This window comes from Bos indicus, chromosome 24 (assembly GCF_029378745.1).
Source record: "Bos indicus isolate NIAB-ARS_2022 breed Sahiwal x Tharparkar chromosome 24, NIAB-ARS_B.indTharparkar_mat_pri_1.0, whole genome shotgun sequence".
Taxonomy (NCBI): domain Eukaryota; kingdom Metazoa; phylum Chordata; class Mammalia; order Artiodactyla; family Bovidae; genus Bos; species Bos indicus.
The window spans coordinates 60363569-60379666 of record NC_091783.1 but is presented as its reverse complement, the minus strand read 5'-3'; the positions used below and the strand labels follow the sequence as shown (position 1 = coordinate 60379666).

Below are 16098 nucleotides of genomic sequence, written 5' to 3'. Positions count from 1 at the left end.
GAATGTCAGAGCAACTCGAAAATGGTCCTCCCTCTGCCCGTTTGAAACTGGTCTCTAAATGACCATCAGCTCTGAAGGAGGCCGTTGGATGTGGGGAATTTAGTCCAGTCCCCTGGAGGGGAGAAGGCTACTCACAGCTAGGGTTTTTCATCCCCTCTGCCAGTGCCACGGGGTTGAGTGCTTCTCTGGGGGAAGATGAGACCAGCCAGTCTTCAAACTGCTGATGCAACCCGAAGCCACTTGGGCAGGGAGAGAGAACAAAGGCCTCGCTGGTGTGCGGTGATGAGCGGCAAATGATGGTGGGGGTGGGAGGGAGCCACATACACAAGGCAGGGGGCTGGCGGTCGCCCTTGTCTAGATGGCGGAAGGACAAAGAAGGCCGTCCCTGAGCATGGGAGGCCCTGGGGGATTTCTTAACAGAAGCAAGCGGCAAAAGACTGTTAGCAGCCTTGGGCAGTAAGAGCTGAAGTTCTTTAGACAAGTTGGCCTAGCAGACAGCTGAAAGTATCTGGTGGCAAATACCTATCAGCTACTTAGGCGTTTCAGAAACAGAAGATAATGGGAAGGCTAACAAATTGCATGTCTTTCCCACTTACCATTGCTTAGCGTTTCCAGTAAGTAAATGCAGTATTTCCACTGAGCTGCTCTCTCAAATTATTGTTAATTAAATAATACTCCCTAAGAAATCTGTCATTACCGGCAGCCAGGGATGGGTTTGTGGAGTTTGCCTGAGGCTGTTAATGCTCCAACAAACGGGCTCTTAATTGCCGTAAGAGGTAATTTCACTGGGGACTGTAGTTCACTTTTCCAGCACTTTCATGGTGTATTTTGTATCTTAAACTTTTCCTTTGTGTTTCTGTGTCTGGAGTTGCAAAAGGCCAGAGGGATCATTCGCTAACGATTCGTCCATTGAATTAACCATTCTCTGTAATGGAAGAAGTGCCCGTTGTTATTGAATCTGTAATTTTCCCCCCCTATTTTCCATTATGACTAAAGAGAGGCAACTAATAACAGATTTTAAAATTAACGTAGTTTCCCCCTATTCATTACTTATTCTTTGAAATGAGGGACATGCTGGAGAAATGATCTCTGGTCTGTTATGGGTGTAGCTCTGACATGACTGCTTGTCAGGTGTTTTCCTAGTGGACAGGAGTGTTGGACAGCAGAACAATCACCGTTAAATCCAGTTGAAAAGGGGAGATGAGGATAGTTGGCCCCAGAGAACACGTGCCGTGGCCCAGAATTTAAAGTGACCTTATCTTCAAATAGTTTCCTTCCATTCATGAGCAGAGAATAAGGACAAACATTAAGAAAAAGTCACTTCTTTCAGTGTTGTAAAAGCCTCCATATGCCATTTCAAGAAAACGTTCTATTCAGTCTTTTCTTAAATGACTTCTTTTTCATCATAGTGTAATATATTTTTTTCACCTTTTGACTTGTACTTTGGTTTTTTTTAATAAAGTTACATACTTGTTTCAGAAAAATTACACTTTAGACTGCATCTTGTTGGTATTTCATCTGCACAGTTTCATTTGGTTGAATTAAAGTGCAGCTACACCTGAGTGAAGGGAAAAAAGAGAGAGAGAGAAGGGAACAGAGGAAGTAGAAGAGAGATGAGAGAAGCTCGTATAATCCAACCTCCGAGCATGACTTCCTTCAGCTCCATATTTCAGTATCATTATAGTAACCTTTATCTGCAGTAAAAGCATAATTTAGCTGGATAGCAGTAAAATATATGTATCTACATGATATCAGTGATTTACTGTCCGGCAGTCAAAATAGTTTCCTTTCTTCTCTCTTACCCAAGTTCACGTTCTGTTGTCTGGTGTCACTTGATAATCTTTCATTCTCTCTTAAAAAAAAAAGAAAAAATCGGGTTCTTCTCTCTCTTTTTCCCATTAAGATGTGAATGGGCAGGCATCTCGGCCAATATGTCTCTACATGGCTGAATACACTCGGAGAAAAGGAGGGTCTCCTTTGTCTGGACCCTGGATGGCTGAGTGTCATTCCGCGCCGATGGGCAGGGCCTCCCTCGGAGCAGGAACTTTGCGATAATTGCCAGAACAAATTGAACTCAGGCTTATTGGTTCCTTTCCTTTTTCAGTTGGGAAATGGAGGGAATGGGAGAACACGGCCATTTTTGACCAATCACAATATAGCGTAGAAATAGATTGGACACAGCAGTGCCCAGTGGTGTTGCAGACAGCAATCACGGGGTGTCCTTGTGCAGGGGTGAGAAGGTGCGTCCCCTCGATCACCTGTCAATCCCAGAGGAGCTCAGCCCTGAGTGTTCATTGGAAGGACTGATGCTGCAGCTGAAGCTCCACTATTTTGGCCACCTGATGTGAAGAACTGACTCATTGGAAAAGACCCTGATGCTGGGAAAGATTGAAGGCAGGAGGAGAAGGGGGCGACAGAGGCTGAGATGGTTGGATGGCATCACCAACTCAGTGGACATGAGTTTGAGTAAGCTCCGGGAGTTGGTGATGGACAGGGAGGCCTGGCGTGCTGCAGTCCATGGGGTCGCAAAGAGTCAGACGTGACTTTGTGACTGAACGACAGCACTGCCATCACTAGGCTACTGAGCCTTATTCCCTCCACAAGCTGGGGTCCCGTGTACACTGTCTGCATATCCAGCAGTTGGCAGGGGGGTTAGTGGAGCTTATACGCAAGCAGCCAGTGGCGGGAGGCCACGCAGCCGTGGCCGGCCAGCACTTGTGTCCTCTTTCGCCTGGTTTCGGCCAGCAGAAGCAGCGTTCAGCTGCTCTCACCAGCCAACGATGAGACAGGATGGTCTTTGAGAGGAAAGCTGGATACAGGGGGAAGAAAGCCATTTAAAAATCAGTTATATTTTTCCCTGCATGCTTGGTTTTGATCAGAATCTCGAGGGATCTGACACCTTTCCTGTATTTCATTGGCGGTGCTTCTACACCCGTCTGTGTCTGTGCGACCACGGGTTTTATTCAGCTGTTAGTTCCACGTGCATGATGGTAGCTGGAAGCTGTAATCGACACACGTGAAGGCAAATTGATGCAACCGTAGAGGTGAGTTTCTCTTTGTTTACATATGTTCACACTCCACAGGTTAACTCTGAATCTCCACAAACGCCACAGGCTCACTTCCAGAAATCCCCCCCGTAGTGAGAGCCTGCTGGGTGTCACTTCCAGCCGCGGCCGTGTGCTGTGCTGGTCAGCGCAGCGTGATTGAGGGGCGGGGCTCGGCAACCGCGCATCTGCCTGGTGTGTTGTCAGAACCGCCGGAGCGGGCAGACCACCCGGCCGTGCGACAGCCCAGCCTATGTGTTTAAAATAATATTACTTAAATCCAACATTTGAAAGTGAGTGTGTGTGTCTGTGGGTCCTCATTCAGTAAGGGTTAAGCCTTGCTCAGCTGTTTCCGAAGCAGTTGGAGGTAGATGAGATTGGGTGCTATGGCCAGCTGAACGCCCTTCCATCTGCCCTTTGCTTTGCTGGGAAATAACCAGCCAGACCAACGGCTTCTGCTTTGTTTGGCTTTTCCTTTTCTTCTGATCTGAAGCAGAGGCTGACATGAAACAAACATGGCATTTCCTTTTGAAAATTGGATTCTGAAATTGGCTTCATCTTTTCAGAAGCACAGCACTACTGCAGTTCTTTTCCAGTTTTGTGAATGTCATAAACAGTTTGCATATAAAGCTCCAAATTTGGAGGCAGTTGCCACATTAGTTTTTTGCAGTTTGTCAGCAGGGAGGTGTTTGGGTGTTGGTGGACATGAAGGGATATGTTGTAGTGGGAGGAATGGAAATGGTTTCTCTGAACAGAAAAGGATGAAGAGAATGGGGGAACAGATTCTTAATCAAGACCACGTTTGTCTCTTGTTAGCGGTTTTAAAGGAGACACAGCAAACTATGAAGTCATGCAAATACAGCTTCTTGAAGAACTTCATTAGCATCGCCCACGAGCTATAGTTTACAGTAAATGGCCACAGGGGCCCTCAGAGGTCATGGCCTGTGGCCAGCTCAGTGCAGCTGAAGTGACGCTTACTGTAAGGCGAGTCCCCTGGACACGATGTATGGGGGGCAGATGATACTACATTATTGAAGCCAGTTGTGCTGCAGTGGCCTGAAATTGGGAGACTTTTAATGGAGCAAGCAAGGGGGCCGGGGAAAAGGATTCTAGAGGAATGCAGACCATTAGAGTTCTCTTCGCAGAGACTAAATATGCTTGTGCTTGAAAGGAGAGGTAGGGAAAGAACAGTCTTAGAAGAGAGTTACCAGCATTCTTTCATATGGAGCCCTTCCTCTACTCAGACACACTCAGACCGTGGAGATGGAGAGCTTTCCCTCACCACTGCATCCTCAGCATATCTCGATGCCTTGAGGCTTCAGGGGATGTAGAGAAGAAGAGCTGTTTTAGGGTGAAATAAGGATTTGAGAATCCTGGCTGCCAAGACCGTCATTTCCTTTCTCCACCCATGCAGTGAGGAGATGAGCTGTGCAATTGTAACTGGACTTGACTTTGAACTTGTTTTGGAGTCATGGCTGGTCGCAAAGACACAGTTGAGGCACATGAGTCAACGCGGGAGTGTCACCAAGGAGCCCCGTGTGTCTGCAGGATCGAAGGAGGTGACTTGGCCTGCCATGTAGCCGGACTGCCTGGGTCCTAAACCCAGCGCCACTGTTGATAGGTTTACACTTGACTTCTGTGAGCTTCTCTCTTACATCTGGGAAACGGAGCTGATGGTAGCTTGTTGGTACATTTACTGCAGAGTCAGTGTATGTGAAGTACTGGGAACTGGGAACCTCAGCCTCCTGTTGGTGTTCCATAAATACTAACTGGGGGCTCAGTGGTAAAGAGTCCGCCTATAGTGCACGAGACCCAGGTTTGATCCCTGGGTCAGGAAGATTCCCTGGAGAAGGGAATGGCTACCCACTCCAGTGCTCTTGCCTGGAGAATCCCATGGACAGAGGGGCCTGGTGGGCTGCAGTCCGTGGGGTCTCAGAGGGGCACACAAGGCTGACGACGGAGCCTGAGCAGCAGTGAGGGGAGTGCACGGGTCTCAGGGTCAGGCAGGGTGAGTTTCAGGTTCTGCTTCTCTGCTTTCCCTTGGGGTTGTTGTTGTTTAGTCTCTAAGTTGTGTCCAACTCTTTGTGAGCCCACGCACTCTAACCTGCCAGGCTCCCCCGTCCATGGGATTCTCCAGGCAAGAGCACTGGAGTGGGTTGCCATTTCCTACTCCAGGGGGTCTTCCCGACCCAGGGAAGATCCCGGGTCTCTTATATTTACTGCATCGTCAGGCGGGTTCTTTACCACTAGCGCCATTCTTAGGGGGGTGGCAAATTATTTACTCCTTCTGAGGCCCTGGGAGTTTTTTCTAGTCCACGGAGTTTCAGGCTTGCTCCAAGGATGAAATCATCTTAGGTGTACCATGTGCAGAGTGTGATGTGGTGAGCATAACACACAAGTGCTCTTTCAAAGCTTGATTCTTCCCAGAGAGGAGACAGCACACCCATGGCGAAAGCTGTTACTATGATGTTACCCTTTTCTTATGGTCATTTGGACCTTTTCCTTCACTTTTGAGGGGGAATGAATCTGCGTAACATGTATTTCACATAAACTGTTTTCCAACACTGGTGATTTCCCTTAAGATGTTGAAGTTGCAAACCCTGTGTTTGGTGGGAAATGGAAGATTGTTAGTAAAAAGATGTAAGGTTCCTCCTGGCTTGTCAAAAGGACACTATTCTTGACATATCTGGGGGAATAAACAGACTCTGCCAAGTCGCTTCAGTCGTGTCCGACTCTATGCGACCCCATAGACGGCAGCCCACCAGGCTGCCCCGTCCCTGGGATTCTCCATGCAAGAACACTGGAGTGGGGTGCCATTTCCTTCTCCAATGCATGAAAGTGAAAAGTCAAAGTGAAGTCGCTCAGTCGTGTCTGACTCTTAGCAACCCTATGGACTGCAGCCCACCAGGCTCCTCCGTCCATGGGATTTTCCAGGCAAGAGTACTGGAGTGGGGTGCCATTGCCTTCTCCGATAAACAGACTGGAAACCTGCAAACATGCTTCTTCATTTTGATTATGTGGAAAGTGGCAGATTCTCAAGAGGAGGGGAAGGAAAATTATGCTGCATAAGTATCCTCAAATATAGAAAGAAATACGAAACATCAGTTCAGTTCAGTTCAGTCGCTCAGTCGTGTCCGACTTTTTGTGACCCCATGGACTGTAGCACAGCAGGCCTCCCTGTCCATCACCAACTCCTGGAGTTTACCCAAACTCATGTCCATTGAGTCGGTGATGCCATCCAGCCATCTCATCCTCTGGCGTCCCCTTCTCCTGCCTTCAATATTTCCCAGCATCAGGGTCTTTTCTAATGAGTCAGCTCTTCGCATCAGGTGGCCAAAGTATTGGAGCTTCAGTTTCAGATCATTCCTTCCAATGAGTATTCAGGGTTGATTCCCCTTAGGATTGACTGGTTTGATCTCCTTGCTGTCCACAGTGTATCTGTTCTTCACCACAGCCTTATTTGTAAAGGAGGACTCTGCCCCTCCCTTAAGCCCAAACTGTGTGTAATAGAGGTGGGGCCACCTGAGGCGGACTGGGCCGAGCAGCCCCTGTTTTCTGCAAATGTGGACTCTAGATGGGCAGGGAGGCCTGGGGTGCCCTGTCCTGCAGAGGCAGCACAGAGGAAGTTGGGAGCTGAGACACAGGAAGAGCCCAGGGACGAGAGAGCCTTCTTCCCCGTTCCTGTCCCTCGTTCCTTGGGAAGCTGAGCTGAGCTTCCTGCCTGGGATTCCATGAGATACCACTGAAACTGTACAGATTTCTCTGTCTCTCTCAAAACTAGCTTGAGGGAGTTTTGGTTCCCTCAGAGCAAAACTCTACCAGCAGGAGTCATGTCTAAGCCTTGGAAGACTGGCTTCAAGCTGTAGATCCAGGGAAACAGTGTTAAGATTTTTCTCGGACTTTTTCCTCTCTCCTGACCCCTAGATTGTTTCAGATAACTTTATTATTAATAATAAGGTGAACTGAAGAAAGTAGAGTCCTAACAAGAATGGCCTTGGGAGAAATGGCAGTGATGTCATGAGCTGCAAATTCTGTAACTTTCCGTGACCTGAATATCATGTCATGGGAAGATTTATGAATACTGTTTGCTAAAGAAGTTCCCTGTGATAACAGCATTTAAATGAAATAGGAAGTTTCTGTTATAAACGTTTGAAAATAAACTTGAATATTTGTAGATAACTAAGGTAGAATTCTTTCTTGTTTTGTAAGGTGGTAGAGAATCACTCTCAGAATCACGTCTATTGTAAATCTTGCATCTATAATATTTATTTCCCAAAGTGATGGACTGCTGTTCAAACAGGGAAAAGAAGCTGCTTCCTCGGGGATACGCCTTCTTGTGGCTTTATGCTTTTAAGGTGGCAAGGACACCTGCTTCCCAGGGCAGATCCCTGAATCTGAGTTTGTCTCTGACGTTTTCTGTAGAATTAGAATGAGGGAAGTTCTTATTGCCTTTGCCCTCTCAAGTCTCCACTTCCATTTTCTAGATGCTTTGGTCTGCTATAGTGTACAACCTTCTTGTTTCATTTCAGTGTTAATTGTTAAAATGAGTCATTAAAATTCACCTGGCTTGATAACAAAATTCCAGGCCATTAATTCTTCCTGGAAATTAATCATTTTATTTCCAAAATATGAAAGTTTTAAAATGGTATGGAAATCAAATATCAATTTATTAAATGACAGTTTAATAAACGTCAATTTATTTTTGCAAACCCGGTGATTCTAACCAACTTCAGGATTCTTATTGCCAGTTCTGTTTTATTTTTCTCAATGTGATTGGAAATATGCTTACCAGCAAAAGGTCCATACAGTCAGACGATGGGAATGGGACCGTTTCTTTGTACAAAACGACAGTTGTAACTATCGGATGCGACGTTACGGTCGACAGAGGCCAGGAGCCCGAGGATGACTCAGTTAACAGGTGTGGTGCTGCCCTCTGCACAGCTCGCTTTTCAGCAGCTGCAGGAGCACACAGGTGGGAAGTACAGAGTGCCAGTGCCTGCGGACAGTGACCCTGTATTCAATTTCAATTAAAAAACATCTGGAGATATTCTTGGAAACCAGGCCAACCAGGGTTTTTCTAATGAGCTCTGGGATGATCACGTTTGAAACATTCTCAAGGATTTACATAGGAGCTGAAGTTGTTTGCTGTTACGAGGCTTATTTGGAGATGATTCATTCCATGTGTGGATATTGTCTTTTCCTGAATCTAGGGATGAATCAAGGATGTTGTCATACAGTGATCAGTACCACTGAGGATGTCCCACATGTTCCATGGCTCCATGGCTGTTTTTTCCACTAAGAATAACTCATGTCTGGAACATGGTGGAGGACTCCAGCTGGTTTCCCCACAACTTCTGCTTCAGCTTCACCTCCATGCTTGGATCACTGGTCTCTGCTTTCAGCTTGGAGAGGGCTGGTATGCTTCCCTCTGATGCCAATGTTTCCTCCTAGTCCCAGATATTTATCGATGGAATGTGGTTGCTTTCAGCTCCCCTGTGGCATCAAGTCGCCATCCACATTCACGCCCAGCCCGTGTTTGGCTCAGGGATTCTATCTGGTGAGGATAGATTTGACAGGCAGCTGTCAGCTCATGTGCCACTCCTTGACCTGGCTGGAGTCCCCCCCAGGCTGCTAGGGTTGAATGGCGTGCCAGTTCAAAGCCTCCAAAAAAACAGATGGAGGGGATATTCCTGGAGGTTGCCTGGTCTTTGCTAGCAGTATAAAGAGGGCGAAGGGAGGGAGTGTTGTGTGGAGGGCAGAGGAGGGAGGTTGGTGGGGAGCCTCAGAGTTGAGGGCTGTCAGGACAGGAAGAACAGTGAGGAAAGCGATGGCTCATGCTGCAGAGGATGCTACAGGGTTTTTTTTTTTTTTTAATGCCTTGTTAAACCATTAAACTGTTCTTTCCTCAGATGTTTTCTTGCATTTTTTTGAAGGTTAGGAACCAATGACCATGCTGCATAAGCAGAAAAACTCTGAACTTACATAAAAGGTATAATGATATTATCAATAAAATTTAAAAACAGAATTACCATAGTGGTACATATTTAATTACAGGCACACTTCTTGCTGTGCTGTATGGTAATAACCGCAAGCGAGTCACAGAGACAGGATGGCTGGTGTTACTTTTAATGGGGAAGGGAACTAATATTTATTGAACTCCTCCTATCTGCTGGACTCCATGCTGGGCGCGCTACATATATCGTCTCATTTAGTGCGGAGTGCAACAAGGCCTTTCCAGGGCCCCGTGGGGCGGAGAAGGCAGTTACTGCTCTGGATTCTCTTTCCTTGGGCAGGGGTGCGTGCTTTCGTGACGGTTTCAGGACCACTGCCCTCTCTCAGGTTCCAGAGTTTGGGCGTCCTGGGCGCTGGAAGCGTGGCCACACTCAGACCCAGTGAGAACACAGCTGTCCCCTGACATCTGACCGACCTTACCCTTCACGTCACGAAGGGCTGGGAGCTCACCTGGCAGCCTGTGCTCCAGCCTCCAGATCAGAATTCTGTTTGAATTCAAGGAAGCAGAACCTGGAGCAGCCCCTCGTTTGAGTGTGAGGGAACGTGCTTGGGCAAACCAGGGCAGCCCGCAGCCCCGCTGCCCATCCCCCAGGCAGTCACACAGGGCAAGCCAGAGGCGAGCCCTGGGCTTCGAACCGCGGCCCCTCCGCCCTCCCCTTCCCTCGCCCTGCAGAACACGCGCGTGAACAGTCCCGGCACTGCTCTCTGTAGACTGTGCCTTTTCAGCGTTTTGGGGTGAGGGGATTCTTTGAACGTCATAACAATCTTGACTCTGCTCCCCAGAAAAATATACCGAAATTTACACTGGAAGCGAAGACTGCTTGATTTAGAGATTCACACAAACTGCTCCAGGAGAACCTCTGGGGGCATGGGGTAGGCGGGTAAGCTCAGTGTATCAGCATTTATTCCTCAGTAGGGTTATTTTGTTCATTTGTTCGCCTGAGCTGTGCTTAAGGCGGCAGGGGCTGATGAGAGAAGAGGGGCGGGCGGTAGCGTAAGAGATGGTTTTGAAGTAGGAGACCCTGGGAGCCCGGGGGGTCTGGGGGCTACAGAGAAGGCCTTGGCGTGTGCTCAGGTGTGCGGTCTCACGGTGTGGCACGTGGGCAGCACGTGGGCATCACACAGAGGCCTGTTGGGAATGCAGGATTGCAGAGCCTACCCCCGATGCACTGAGTCAGAACCTGCGTTTTAACAAGCTCTCTCCCTCAAGTGTGAGGAGCGTGGGTGTAAACTGAGGCCCCGAGGAGAGGAGCCGGGAGCCCGGACTGAGCTCAGAGGAAGACAAGGACAGGAGAGTGGTGCTGAGGATGCCTGTGAAGGTGCCTCTGAGTGCCCACGAGGGCCAGGAAAGGAGCCCAGACAGGAGTGGGGAAGAGAGGAAGGGCATGGAAGGGGTCCTCTGGGGGAGGTGGGAAAGCTCTAAGTCTGGGAAGAGTAGGATGTAGTTAGACACAGGCTCAGAATTGCAGTGAAAATGAGTTTACTACAATATGTGGGGGCTTCCCAGGCGGAGCTAGTGGTAAAGAATCTGCTCGCCAGTGCAGGAGACACAGGAAGACACGGGTTCCATTTCCAGATCAGGAAGATCCCTGGAGAAGGAAATGGCAACCCAGTATCCTTGCCTGGGAATTCCCATGGACAGAGGAGTCTGGTGGGCTACAGTCCATGGGGCTGCAGAGAGTCCGATGCAACTGAGCACACCCTACAATTACATTAAATCACGAATGGTACATGACTTGGTGTGAACTGTGTTTTCTAAACATTCAGCTGGTATCAAAGAATTGTCATGCTACATTACTTATGATATTTATGAAGTGCATTAGGCAGGCTTCCATCTCTTCCCTTGGATGACTTTTTTGAACTTGTAATTTTGTTTTCTTGATATGCCACTCAAGATGGGTTACTTGAAAGTCTCAAGGATCTTGAGTTATTAGCTCCTGTTATTAGCAGCTGTCATTGACATGCCTGAGATGCCCTCTACTCTGTTCCAAGAGAACCTTTATCAAATACTTGTTGGACACATTACATTAGTAACAGTTGCTTGATCTCTAACTTCCTTTGTTTTGTGAGGGAGGCAAGTAAAAAGAAATTATAATCTCTGGATCAGAGATTATACTGATCCAGAAATAATACTGTCATTTTGGTAAAGTTACAGGTTATATTCTGGGGCTGATAAAATGCTAGATATGTGTTAGGGGTTGAATTGTATATACTCCTAAAAAATATGTTGACTACCTAGCCTCTGGTATCTGTGAATGTGGCCTTATTTGGAAATAGAGCCTTTGCAGGTATAATGGAGTCACCATCAGGCCATGAGGGTGGGCCCTGATCCATTGTGACTGATGTCCTCCTCAGAAGATGGAAGACAGACACCCAGAGGGAGGGTGGTCACGAGAAGACGGAGGGTAGAGTGATGCTGCCTCAAGGTCGGGGACGCCCGGAGCCATCCAAAGATGGAAGGCGAGGAAGGAGCCTCCCCCAGTGGCCTCAAGGTCGGGACCCCGGAGCCATCCAAAGATGAAAGGCGAGGAAGGAGCCTCCCCGGAGCCATCCAAAGATGGAAGGCGAGGAAGGAGCCTTCCCCAGTGGCTTGGAGGGGTCACAGTCCTGCCGAAACCCCGACCCTGGACTTAAGCTTCCAGAACCCTGAGACAGTTTCTGTTGTTCAAAGCTACCTGGTTTATGGTACTTTGTAATGGAAGCCTGGGAAACTAATATACTAGGCTTGGCTATTTTTCTATAGTCAGTCATCATTTTGATCCAATTTTGAATTCATTAGTTTTGTATACTCCTGTTTGAGATGGAATACTCATTAAAGAAACTCAAACAATTTCTGCATTAATACTAAATTTGAATCCTCTACTTGAATAGGCTGCAGGTATAGTTTTTATATAATCTAGATATACAGTGGTTCAAATTTATCTTTCATAAAATGCCAACATTGCTTTTATGTTATCTTAGTAAAAAATATAAATAAAAATGCCATCCAGTTCATCAGTACTGTGTGTGTGTGTGTGTGCGTGCGCACACATGTGTGCTCAGTTGCTTCAGCCAGTGTTTGACTCTTTGTGACCCCATGGACTGTCGCCTTCCAGGCTCCATGGGATTTCCCAGGCAAGAATGTTGAAGTTGGTTGCCATTCCCTTCTCCAGGGGATCTTCCTCACCCGGGGGTCAAACCCCCATCTTCCTGCATCTCCTGCATTGCAGGAGGATTCTTTACCCACTGAGCAACCTGAGAAGCCCTTAGCACTGACTCCTAAATGAGATTCTGATTCAAAAATATTGAAAGATACGTTTAATCCTAAATTGGTAAATTATTAAAAATTAAATGAAAAAAAAGCATTCAAACATTGTTTGACATTAGTAGCTACTGATGTCTAGGATATCTAACATTGGGGAAAAAAAGTAGCAAAAACATAAGGAAAACACAATTGGCTAAGGAAAAAGGAAACTTCAAAACAGCTTATGTAATAGATACACCATATGGTCAAGGGATGTCAAAAATCTCAGGTTTATTTTGAAACCAAAATCAGCCTGATCCTGAAAATTACCTTTGAGAAAGGAAGGTCGAGTTGCCGGTCCCTTCCCTGGATGGCTTTCCTGAGTGGGAAGTCCAGGAATGCATTCAAGTGCACAGACGATCCTATTCTGAGACACCCTGAGCTGGGTACCTGCGGCCTCTGCGGTGCTGGCCAGTCACTTGTGTTGTGACTTCCCCTGTGCTGTGTGAGGTTTCTGTGACTGGCTCCTCCACTTAAATTAGATTCTACTACACCTCCCCATTTTTCTCATTTGCCTAAAGTCTGTTGTTTTGAACTCAGTGCCAGGAAGACTGGTTACAAATGTACCCAGAGGAACCTCAGAGATGTCTCTGAGGTGTGACTGTCATTGCAGAATATCATCAAGGTCACTTGTATTTACTTTTTTCCTAAACAGTTTCTTGACTTTAAAATGCCTTTGGAATTTCCAGCTCAAAATTCTAACTCCTTCCAGTGAGCTCAGTCTTATGCAAAACTTGCTTCCCGCCTGCCAAATTGAAAGCATCTGGATGGAATACTGAATTTAGGTCATTTTTCCCCCCAATGTGTCCTTCTTTAGAAGAAAGGAAACCAAATCCAATAACATCACAAGAGAAGAGGGTAAAATATTTCCAACAAGAGCTTCCTGTTTCAACAGTTGTTTGCAATGAAGTGTGTGACGCTCTCTCTTCCCTCTGCCTCTCCTACAGTCAGATCTCAATGGTTGATTTGAAATTTTAAAGGCTTCCCTGATAGCTCAGTTGGTAAAGATTCTGCCTGCAATGCAGTTGGATTCCTGGGTCAGGAAGATATCCTGGAGAAGGAATGGGCTATGCACTCCAGTATTCTCGGGCTTCCCTTGTGGCTTGGGCTTCCCTGGTGGCTCAGATGGTAAAGCGTCTGTCTACAATGCGGAGACCTGGGTTCCATCCCTGCATTGGGAAGATCCCCTGGAGTCGGAAATGGCAATCCACTCCAGTACTCTTTGCCTGGAAAATCCCATGGACAGAGGAGCCTGGTAGGCTACAGTCCATGGGGTCGCACAGAGTCCGACACGACTGAGCAACTTCACTTTCACTTTCCCTTGTGGCTCAGCTGGTAAAGAATCTGCCTGCAATGCAGGAGACCTGGGTTCAATCCCTGGTTTGGGAAGATCCCCTGGAGAAGGGAAAGGCTACCCACTCCAGTAGACTGGCCTGGAGAATTCCATAGACTATACAGTCCATGGGGTTGCAAAGAGTCAGACACAACCGAGCAAGTTTCACTTTCACTTTACAGTCTTTTAGTTTCCATCATCTGTAAAGTACCATTCTCTGCTGAGGGGAACAATTAGAGTATTCCAGTTCCTGAGGTTAATCAAGGCAGATTTTCCATTTTCCCAGTGGAGGCCCTGGGCGAAGTACAGACAGGGCTTCTTTGACTTGAAAGTGCATAGGAATCCTCTGAGGGTCTTGTTAACGTGCAGATTTTATTAGATCAGCCTGGGATGGGGCTTGAGCTTTTGCATTTCTAAAATACTCTAGGTGGTATAAGAGCTGCTGGTTTGTAAAAGACATCTAGAGGGCACTGCATGGCCCACTTTGGGAGTATCCAGCTTCAGGTTCACTTTCTTGGCTTAGTCTCTGTCTTGTCACCTGGCTATTTCTGGGCTTGATACATTGAGGGCATATAGGATTGACACTGAGTAATGTCTCCCTCACTGTAGGGCTTTCCAGGTGGTGCTCTCAGATCAGTTCAGTTCAGCCGCTCAGTCGTGTCTGACTCTGTGACCCCATGGACCGCAGCACGCCAGGCCTGCCTGTCTGTCACCACCTCCCAGAGTTTACTCAAACTCATATCCATTAAGTCCCACCTTCAATCTTTCCCAGCATAAGGGTCTTTTCTAATGAGTCAGCTCTTTGCATGAGGTGGCCAAAGTATTGGAGTTTCAGCTTCAGCATCAGAACTTCCAATGAATATTCAGGACTGATTTCCTTTAGGATGGACTGGTTGGATCTCCTTGCAGTCCAAGGAACTCTCAAGAGTCTTCTCCAACACCACAGTTCAAAAACATCAATTCTTTGGGGCTCAGCTTTCTTTATAGTCCAACTCTCACATCCATACATGACCACTGGAAAAACCATAGCCTTGACTGGAAGGACCTTTGTCCTTTTGGCAAAGTAGTGTCTCTGCTTTTTAATATACTGTCTAGGTTGGTCATAACTTTTCTTCCAAGGAGCAAGCATCTTATAATTTCATGGCTGCAATCACCATCTGCAGTGATTTTGGAGCCCCCCAAAATAAAGTCTCTCTCTGTTTCCACTGTTTCCCTGTCTATTTGCCATGGAGTGATGGGACCAGATACCATGATCTTAGCTTTCTGAATGTTGAATTTTAAGCCATCTTTTCCACTCTCATCTTTCACTTTCATCAAGAGGCTCTTTAGTTCTTCTTGGCTTTCTGCCATAAGGGTGGTGTCATCTGCATATCTGAAGTTATTGATATTTCTCCTGGCAATCTTGATTCCAGCTTGTGCTTCATCCAGTCAAGCATTTTTCATGATGTACTCTGCACATAAGTTAAATACGCAGGGTGACAATATACAGCCTTGATGTACTCCTTTCCTGATTTGGAACCAGTCTGTTGTCCCATGTTCAGTTCTAGCTGTTGCTTCTTGACCTGCATACAGATTTCTTAGGAGGCAGGCCAGGTGGTCTGGTATCCCCATCTCTTGAAAAATTTTCCACAGTTTGTTGTGATCCACACAGTCAAAGGCTTTGGCATAGTCAATAAAGCAGGTGGTGCTAATGGTAAAGAATTTGCCTGCCAATGCAGGAGACATTAGAGACATGGGTTCGATCCCTGGACTGGGAACTTTCCCTGGAGGAGGGCATGGCAGCAACCCAGTTCAGTGTTCTGTGGAGAATCCCACGGACAGAGGAGCGTGGTGGGCTACAGTCCATGGGTCACAAAGAGTCAGAAACGACTGATGTGACTTAGTACAAGCACAATGTCTCCCACACATGGAAGTGATCTCACCATTTCCCTTTTTCTATATTCCTGTTCTTTCCCCACTAAGTACTCTGAGAGTTCAAAAATCCATGCACACAGTAGCTTGCTATTACAGAGAAACCATTTTTAACTGAGTAGAGGGAAAACAAGGAAAGATTTGTATCTACATTGATCGAACCTATATTCCATCATCAAAGAATTCAGAATTTAATTTTACCAGAGGTGATAGTTTCTTTAGTCTTTACTTAGCATTAACGTAAGTAATAGTCAGAATGATAGCAGATTGAAGCATATTTAATTTTTAGCTTTCCAAGTGCTCTAAATAAAAGAGATTGTAATAATGTGACCCAAGCTATTATATCCCCAGCGGCACTTAAGACTGGTAGATGTAATGTTCCACTTAGGAGCTGTCATGGTACAATTAACTGGATGGCATTAAAAAGAAGTTTCTTAAAACAGTTAAAGTTGTAAAGCTATTTAGAAATAGATCCGTGCTTCTCAAGTAAATACAAACAAGGACTGCAGTAATTT

The 16098-nt window shown here is 46.6% G+C and overlaps 1 protein-coding gene and 1 long non-coding RNA gene across 2 annotated transcripts in view; one reads left to right on the top strand and one right to left on the bottom strand.

Annotated features, from left to right (window-relative positions):
- CDH20 (cadherin 20) overlaps positions 1–16098 on the bottom strand; it is a 213330-nt gene that overhangs the window by 70199 nt on the left and 127033 nt on the right. The gene's annotated exons all lie outside the window — the stretch shown is intronic.
- The window catches only part of LOC139179505 (uncharacterized), a 195775-nt gene that overhangs the window by 69085 nt on the left and 110592 nt on the right, over positions 1–16098 (top strand). The gene's annotated exons all lie outside the window — the stretch shown is intronic.